Source organism: Oncorhynchus clarkii, chromosome 20 (assembly GCF_045791955.1).
Source record: "Oncorhynchus clarkii lewisi isolate Uvic-CL-2024 chromosome 20, UVic_Ocla_1.0, whole genome shotgun sequence".
Lineage (NCBI taxonomy): Eukaryota > Metazoa > Chordata > Actinopteri > Salmoniformes > Salmonidae > Oncorhynchus > Oncorhynchus clarkii.
In genome coordinates this window covers 14,516,536-14,526,282 of record NC_092166.1, presented here as the reverse complement: position 1 = coordinate 14,526,282, position 9,747 = coordinate 14,516,536, and the positions used below count along the sequence as shown (strand labels likewise).

General features: G+C 47.9%; 1 pseudogene; it reads right to left on the bottom strand.

Annotated features, from left to right (window-relative positions):
* Positions 1-3,156: 3,156 nt before the first annotated feature.
* LOC139376879 (phosducin-like) lies at positions 3,157-9,414 on the bottom strand (annotated as a pseudogene).
* Between the last annotated feature and the right edge of the window lie 333 nt (positions 9,415-9,747).

Here is a 9,747-nt window from a genome sequence, read left to right as displayed (position 1 = left end):
GCACATTTCTGCGGGGACTTGCTTCCATTCAGCCACAGAGCGTTAGTGAGTACGGGCACTGATGTTGGGCGATTAGGCTTTGCTCGCAGTCGGCGTTCCAATTCATCCCAAAGGTGTCGATGGGGTTGAGGTCAGGGGTATGTGCAGGCCATTCAAGCTCTTCCACAACGATCTCGACAAACCGTTTCTCTATGGATCTCGCTTTGAGCATGTGGGCATTGTCATGCTGAAACAGGAAAGGGCCTTCCCCATACTGTTGCCACAAAGTTGGAAGCACAGAATCATCTATGTTGCAGCGTTAAGATTTCCCTTCACTGGAACTAAGGGTTAAGCCCAAACCATGAAAAGCAGCTCCAGACCAATATTCTTCCTCCACCAATCTTTACAGTTGGCACTATGCATTGGGGCATCCGCCAAACCTAGATTCGTCCTTCGGACTGCCAGATTGTGAAGTGTGACGCTCCTGACGAGCAGTTCTTGTGTTGACGTTGCTTCCATGGGCAGTTTGGAACTCGGTAGTGTTGCAACAGAGGACAGAACATTTTTACGCACTTCAGCACTTGGTGGTTCCGTTCTTTGAGCTTGTGTGGCCTACGACTTCGCGGCTGAGCTGTTGTTGCTCCTCCTGACCGGGGCAGCTTTAGCAGGGCAGACATTTGAGGAACTGACATGTTGGAATGTGATGGTGCCACACATTAAAAGTAACTGAGCTCTTCAGTAAGGGTATTCTACTGCCAATGTTTGTCTTTGGAGATTGCATGGCTCTATGCTCGATTATATACACCTGTCAGCAACGGCTGTGGCTAAAATGGTCAAATACACTAATTTGAAGGGGTGCCCACATACTTTCGTATATATAGTGTACTACGCTGGTATTTCGTTTGAAATACTCTCTTCAAACAACCATTTCCTCAGAATTCAGGAGGTAGAAAGGAAAGGAACTGAAAAGGGGGATACCTAGTCTGTTGTACAACTGAATGCATTCAACTGAAGTGTGGCTTCTGCATTTAACCTAACCCCTCTGAATGACCAGGGAAAAACTCCTGGCTGTTGTGATTTGAGTTAACATTATATCAATAGCTATTGAGAAAGACTGAAGCGTGTGTATGTAAAAGCATGTACAGGAAGTATCGATTGCTAAAAGATTAGGGTAATGGTTGTGACATGGTGAGGCTGGCCCCAGGTGCAACGAGACCAGACGAGGAATCAGTGGTTAAGGAAAAACATATTACTTTACTGAGAAACGGTAACAGAAGGATCGCAGTAACACTGGGAGACCAACAAACACTGAGTCTCGAAAACTCGCTCGGGAGACAACCGCACACGGCACATAATACAGGCTTCTGCACAAGAAAACACCTCCTTTTAACAGGGAAATCAGAAGTAAATAGGACACACCTGAGTGTCGTTAATGTCTCTAGGACGGTCTCTGCCGCCCTCTGGTGACAGGTGGAACCATGACAATGGTATTGTGGTTATTTTGTGAACCACTAGGCAAGCACCTCTCGTGTCATTCCTAACACCTAACCCAACCTATTAATCAGCATCATCAGGTATGTAACATAGCTGTCTCTTGACTCAGCCGGATACCGTTGTGTTTTGTAGGTGTTGCCATGTTGTATAGGTGTTGCAATCACTCTCCTAGCCATGGGCAACTTGCTGCTCTACCTGAGCAACAAGTGGTGGAGGCACACAGGATACACACACAACAACAGCTGGTCCTATGTGGAGTGACTAAATCGCTTGATTTAATTACATTTTCATGAAATTGAGTTTACATGATTTATTATTATACAAGCATATGCAAGCTGTATTGATCATTTAGCATATTTATTTTCATATGAATTGTAAAGCAGAATTATATAGAGAGAAATAAAGAATTTTCTCAGAGAAGCATGTGTATAGAATATGGTGTAATGTCTTACAGTAAGTGTGTGTCCAATTAACATGTTGAAGCATATATTTAAAATTCCCTCTATGATTTATTATAATGGGGAAAATGGACCCGCTAATTGTTATTTTCAGTTCATTCAGGCATCATAAGATATTCTGATGTGAGATAACCACAAACTATCCACTCTGTCCTGACATGTTACCTCATGCCACCCACGCTTCATGCCAACAACCATGTCTATCGGACCACTCCTCACCCACAGTGCTGGCACAACGAACAACGGAAATGCATCAGAAGTGCTCAGAGCGTTGGTATTCATTACAGTATTTTGAGATGACCTAGGGCTACAGTATGGTCATGCTCGGTATAGAGCTCGCCAGCTTGTAGACCTAAAAAACAGCAATGAGTTACCTCTGGTTCATTCAGCCATTCCTACGGGGAAGGACGTTGTTTTTTGGATAAATGCCGAAAATAAGGTTGCAGGTTAACACAGGCTTAGAATACAGTATTTCAAAAGTTTTGTTCTGTCAGATAATATCAGTCAGTTAACATGACCTTTATGAATTTATGAACAATTATTATGTACAGTGCTTTATGGGCTTGTTTTGATTACATAAATGCTTCGAAATTCACAAAAAGCTACATTAGCTGATTCTCAAGGAACAAAATGTATAACATCTCCTAAGCCTGTTGTTAACACAGACTTATTTTCAGCGTTTATCTCAAATCCATACGAAAACCCCATTCATTTCCCTATAGGCTTGTTAATATTGATAAAACAATTAGACCGAGAAACCAACCAACACTTTCATGAGAAACCAACCAACACTTTCACTGCTTTTAATGACTGATTGGGGGTGAACACATTAAACCTATTGAATTCAAACATGAAAATATAGCACAGAATGCAATGACGTTGAGTCAATAGTGATAAACAAGCCCAAGCCCCCAAAAGGGGGTTCATTACTCCAACCACAGGATCCTATACTGTGTCGCCAATACAACCTTTAACAAAGATTGCAATATTATCCACTTATCAATCTCACACACAGAGAATAAAAGCATTTTATAGTGATACACACATACAGTATTGAGCTGATGTCTGAAATCTGTAGCTTTGCTGATGTGAATGTACGCTGCCTGTGATAAACTTAAACGGCCTTGACTGGATAGTGGATACTGTTAACTAAAAATATAGCATTTACAGCAGCCTAGAAGGCTAAAAGATTCAGAAATGTGCTCTGACTGTCATTGACACCCTATTAAGACCCGTATTCCACCTCCACACCTGCATCCTCCTCATCCGGACAGGTTGCAAACTCCTTCTCGGGCAGCAGGCCATACTCGCTGAGGAACGCCTCGATATCGGTAGCGAAGAACTCCTCACTGAGGTGCTGTGTCATGGACAGGAAGTTGCCTAGCAGCTTGCCTGCCTTGTACACCAGAATGGTGGGCAGCACGTTGTCTGAGAAGGGCTCGCCGGCACCTGTTGCGGTCGCCTGGATGTGGCAGAACTTGCTGCTGGTGTACACTGTGGCCAGGCAGTCCAGGCAGGAGTTGAGTGCCTCGCAACCTTTGACCCCATCCTCGTAGATTAGTACGATCACCAGGGTGCGCCTTCTCAATGACCTCCAGGAAGGCCTCGGCGCTGTCCACTCTGATTGTTCCATCTCCCCAGTCAACTCCCTCAGCACCTCCTCGTTTCCATCACTGAATTAATAATGTAGCCCTTGAGCTGCTGGAAATGGGGTATAGGGTTGGACCTGGGGTATAGGATTGGAGCTGGAGTTGGAGCTGGAGCTGAGGTATAGGATTGGAACTGGGGTATAGGATTGGAGCTGGGGTATGGGATTGGAGCTGGGGTATAGGATTGGAGTTGCGGTATAGGATTGGAGTTGCGGTATAGGATTGGAGTTGGGGTATAGGATTGGAGCTGGGGTATAGGATTGAACCTGGGGTATAGGATTGGACCTGGGGTATAGGATTGGAGATGGAGTTGGAGCTGGGATATAGGGCTGGAGCTGGGGTATAGGATTGGAGTTGGGGTATAGGATTGGAGCTGGGGTATAGGATTGGAGCTGGGGTATTGGATTGGAGCTGGGGTATAGAGTTGGAGCTGGGGTATTAGATTGGAGCTGGGGTTTAGGATTGGAGTTGGAGCTGGGGTATAGGGCTGGAGCTGGGCTATACGATTGGAGCTGGGGTATTGGATTGGAGCTGGGGTATAGGGTTGGAGTTGGGGTATAGGATTGGAGCTGGGGTATAGAATTGGAGCTGGAGTTGGAGCTGGGGTATAGGGCTGGAGCTGGGATATAGGATTGGAGTTGGGGTATAGGATTGGAGCTGGGTAATTGGATTGGAGCTGGGGTATAGGGTTGGAGCTGGGGTATAGAATTGGAGCTGGGGTATAGAATTGGAGTTGGGGTGTAGGATTGGAGCTGGGTTATAGGATTGGAGCTGGGGTATAGGATTGGATTTTCGGTATAGTATTGGGTTAGGATTGGAGCTGGGCTATTGGATTGGAGCTGGGTTATAGGATTGGAGCTGGGGTATAGGATTGGAGCTGGGGTATAGGATTGGAGCTGGGGTATAGGGTTGGAGCTGGGGTATAGAATTGGAGCTGCGGTATAGAATTGGAGCTGGAGTTGGAGCTGGAGCTGAGGTATAGGATTGGAGCTGGGATATAGGATTGGAGCTGGGGTATTGGTTTGGAGCTGGAGTTGGAGCTGGGGAATAGGGATGGAGCTGGGGTATAGGATTGGAGCTGGGGTATAGGATTGGAGCTGGGGTATAGGATTGGAGCTGGGAGATAGGATTGGAGCTGGGGTATTGGATTGGAGCTGGGGTATAGGGTTGGAGCTGGGGTATAGGGTTGGAGCTGGGTTATTAGATTGGAGCTGGACTTGGAGCTGGGGTATAGGGCTGGAGCTGGGGTATAGGATTGGAGCTGCAGTATAGGGATGGAGCTGGAGTATAGGATTGGAGCTGGGATATAGAATTGGAGCTGGAGTTGGAGCTGGGGTATAGGGCTGGAGCTGGGGTATAGGATTGGAGCTGGGAATAGGGATGGAGCTGGGGTATAAGATTGGAGCTGGGGTATAGAATTGGAGCTGGAGTTTGAGCTAGGGTATAAGGCTGGAGCTGGGCTATATGATTGGAGCTGCAGTATAGGATTGGAGCTGGAGTTGGAGCTGGGGTATAGGATTGGAGCTGGGGTATAGGGCTGGAGCTGGGATATAGGGATGGAGCTGGGGCATAGGATTGGATCTGGGATATGGGATTGGAGTTGGGATATAGGGATGGAGCTGGGGTATAGGATTGGAGCTGGGGTATAGGATTGGAGCTGGGATTGGAGCTGGGTTATAGGATTGGAGCTGGGGTATAGGATTGGAGCTGGGGTATAGGGCTGGAGCTGGGGTATAGGATTGGAGCTGGGGTATAGGATTGGAGCTGGGGTATTGGATTGGAGCTGGGTTATAGGGTTGGAGTTGGGGTATAGGATTGGAGCTGGAGTTGGAGCTGGGGTATAGGGCTGGAGCTGGGGTATAGGATTGGAGCTGCAGTATAGGGATGGAGCTGGAGTATAGGATTGGAGCTGGGATATAGAATTGGAGCTGGAGTTGGAGCTGGGGTATAGGGCTGGAGCTGGGGTATAGGATTGGAGCTGGGAATAGGGATGGAGCTGGGGTATAAGATTGGAGCTGGGGTATAGAATTGGAGCTGGAGTTTGAGCTGGGGTATAGGGCTGGAGCTGGGCTATATGATTGGAGCTGCAGTATAGGATTGGAGCTGGAGTTGGAGATGGGGTATAGGATTGGAGCTGGGGTATAGGGCTGGAGCTGGGATATAGGGATGGAGCTGGGGCATAGGATTGGATCTGGGATATGGGATTGGAGTTGGGATATAGGGATGGAGCTGGGGTATAGGATTGGAGCTGAGGTATAGGATTGGAGCTGGGATATGGGATTGGAGCTGGGGTATAGGATTGGAGCTGGGGTATAGGGCTCGAGCTGGGGTATAGGATTGGAGCTGGGGTATAGGATTGGAGCTGGGGTATTGGATTGGAGCTGGGGTATAGGGTTGGAGTTGGGGTATAGGATTGGAGCTGGGTTATTAGATTGGAGCTGGGGTATAGGGCTTGAGCTGGAGTTGGAGCTGGAGCTGGGGTATAGGTTTGGAGCTGGTGTTGGAGCTGGGGTATAGGGCAGGAGCTAGGGTATAAGATTGGAGCTGGAGTTGGAGCTGGGATATAGGGCTGGAGCTGGGCTATAGGATTGGAGCTGGGGTATAGGACTGGAGCTGGGGTATAGAATTAAAGCTGGAGTTGGAGCTGAGGTATAGGATTGGAGCTGGGGTATTGGATTGGAGTTGGAGCTGGGATATAGGGCTGGAGCTGGTGTATAGGATTGGAGCTGGGGTATAGGGATGGAGCTGGGGTATAGGATTGGAGCTGGAGTATGGGATTGGAGCTGGGATATGGGATTGGAGCTGGGGTATAGGATTGGAGGTGGGGTATAGGATTGGAGCTGGGGTATAGGGATGGAGCTGGGGTATAGGATTGGAGCTGGGAGATAGGATTGGAGCTGGGCTATTGGATTGGAGCTGGGGTATAGGGTTGGAGTTGGGGTATAGGATTGGAGCTGGGTTATTAGTTTAGAGCTGGAATTGGAGCTGGGGTATAGGGCTGGAGCTGGGGTATAGGATTGGAGCTGCAGTATAGGGATGGAGCTGGAGTAGGATTGGAGATGGGGTATAGAATTGGAGCTGGGGTATAGAATTGGAGCTGGGGTATAGGGCTTGAGCTGGAGTTGGAGATGGAGCTGGGGGATAGGTTTGGAGCTGGAGTTGGAGCTGGGGTATAGGTCAGGAGCTGGGGTATAGGATTGGAGCTGGAGTTGGAGCTGGGATATAGGGCTGGAGCTGGGCTATAGGATTGGAGCTGGGGTATAGGAATGGAGCTGGGTTATAGAATTGGAGCTGGAGTTGGAGCTGGAGCTGAGGTATAGGATTGGAGCTGGGTTATTGGATTGGAGCTGGAGTTGGAGCTGGGGTATAGGGCTGGAGCTGGTGTATAGGATTTTAGCTGGGGTATAGGGATGGAGCTGGGGTATAGTATTGGAGCTGGAGTATGGGATTGGAGCTGGGATATAGGGATGTAGCTGGGGTATAGGATTGGAGCTGGGGTATAGGGTTGGAGTTGGGGTATAGGATTGGAGCTGGGTTATTAGATTGGAGCTGGGATATAGGATTGGAGTTGGAGTTGGAGCTGGGGTATATGGCTGGAGCTGGGGTATAGCAGTGTAGCTGGAGTTGGAGCTGGGGTATAGGGCAGGAGCTGGGCTATAGGATTGGAGCTGGGGTATAGGGATGGAGCTGGGGTATAGAATTGGAGCTGGAGTTGGAGCTGGGGTATAGGGCTTGAGCTGGGGTATAGGATTGGAGCTGGGGTATAGGGATGGAGCTGGGGTATAGGATTGGAGCTGTGGTATAGAATTGGAGCTGGAGTTGGAGCTGGGGTATAGGGCTTGAGCTGGGGTATAGGATTGGAGCTGGGGTATAGGGATGGAGCTGCGGTATAGGATTGGAGCTGGGGTATAGGATTGGAGCTGGGGTATAGGGTTGGAGCTGGGGTTGGTGTTGTGGTTAGAGTTGGGACTGGACTGGACTGGCCATAGTGGTAACACTTGTTTCGTAGCTACTTGTGGTCATACTTACATTCATAACCCATACCTAAGACATTCATAACCCATACCTAAGACAATCATAACCCATACATAACCCATACCTAAGACATTCATAACCCATACATAACCCATACCTAAGACATTCATAACCCATACCTAAGACATTCATAACCCATATGTAAAACATTCATAACCCTTACCTAACACATTCATAACCCTTACCTAACACATTTTTAAACCTTACCTAACACATTCATAACCCACACCTAAGACATTCATAACCCATACATAGCACATTCATAACCCACACCTAAGACATTCATAACCCATACATAACCCATACCTAACACATTCATGACCCATACATAACCCATACCTAACACATTCATAACCCATACATAACACATTCATAACCCATACATAACACATTCATAACCCATACATAACACATTCATAACCCATACCTAACACATTCAATATTCATACATAACACATTCATAACCCATACATAACACATTCATAACACATACATAAGCAGTAAATAAACATGCAGGGGAAGAAGGTGTGTTTGTATTGGGCTATGGAGGGGGAACTGAGGAGCTCATTTGGTCAAGATAACCCTTGCAACTCTCTGTTTGGACCACAAAGTGAAGAACATTTTCCACAGAGCCGCTGTGCCGAGCATGGGATGCCCTGGTGGAGCCTTTCCTCTCCGGCCGGCCACCCTGCCCCATACTTCTCCTATCACCGTCTACACCAGAGCAGAGGGCGCAAAGCCATGACTGGGGAGACTGGGCTTCGTCAGGGCCCTGTGACAGGGAGATAGGGTCTGGTCGAGAGAGAGAGCGAGAGAGAGAGAGATAGGGTCTGAGAGAGAGAGAGAGAGAGAGAGGGAGAGGGAGAGGGAAAGAGAGAGAGGGGTCTGATCGAGAGAGAGAGAGCGAGAGGGGGGGGTCTGGTCGAGAGAGAGAGAGAGAGAGAGAGTCTGGTTGAGATAGACAGAGAGACAGAGACAGAGGGGGGGAGGGGGGGGGGTCTGGTCTGCAGGGAGGGAGAGAGCGGGAGTGTCTGGCCTGGAGGGAGGGTGCGTCTGGTCTGGAGCTCCCTATCAGCAGAGCAGTGGTCTGGCTTGTGTTAAGCAGGTCTGTGATAAGATGCAGGTTCTTCTTTATTCCATTTGAACCTATGGTCTCTTGGTTTGTGTTACCCCCCCCCCCCTCTCAAACCCACACCACCCAGTCTAGGGAAACCCAGAAGATGAATGACTCGCCTGCTGGTCGTTGACAAGTTCCCTCCAAATAATATAATATGTGTTCTAATAGCACACACTGTCGAACGTAGGGCCAAAGCTGAGACGCTTGTGCATCTCCTTCATGCACTGCTGTCGATTCTTGCGCAGGCACTTCTCATCCTCCTCTGCGATCATTTCAAACTCCTGGACACTCATCTGTATGGAGACAAATGGGGTGATGGAAGCTGAGTCAAGGCTCATGTCTAGGATGTATAGGGGTCTGAAACAGAAATATAATTGACTTGAATGGAGGGTCTAGTCATTTTATTTCTATGGGTTAAAATAGGTAAAGTAAAGATGTTATGATTCTCACAGGAGCTTGTAACACTTGTGTCTCCCTCTGTGGTCGAGTCACTTACAGTCTCTCCGTGTGTTTGAACACTGACTGACCGTGTGGTTGTGGTTGAACACTGACTGACCTTGCGGTTGAGTCTGTCTGGGATGTCATCGCTCTGGGGGTTGGACATCTGTCTGAGGAGCTCCTTCTTGCTGGGAGGGGTGTCCTGGTCCTCACACTTGAACTTCCTCCAGTCATTGATCACACCCTTGGGGCCTTGTAGATAAACCACAAAGTAGTTGAGACGGGGTTCTATATGTAATTATATGGGTTGAGAGGGGTCCATCAATAGGTGAAAACAAGAGCCGAGTTTTACAGAGAAAAAAGTCTGCATCAGAAAGACCGTTTGTACAGAATTCACTCTCATTTCATGTGAGGTTTGGATTGTAAACCGTGTAGACCTATAGTCAGGTCACTAGAAGGGTTGATATTAGTTGATGATTTGTCTGTCACCTGTTTGGATTGCTGGCACCTTATCTTCACCTGGGCTTGACATAATGAACTTTCTGAATGAAGAGACAAAATACAGTTTATCAATGAA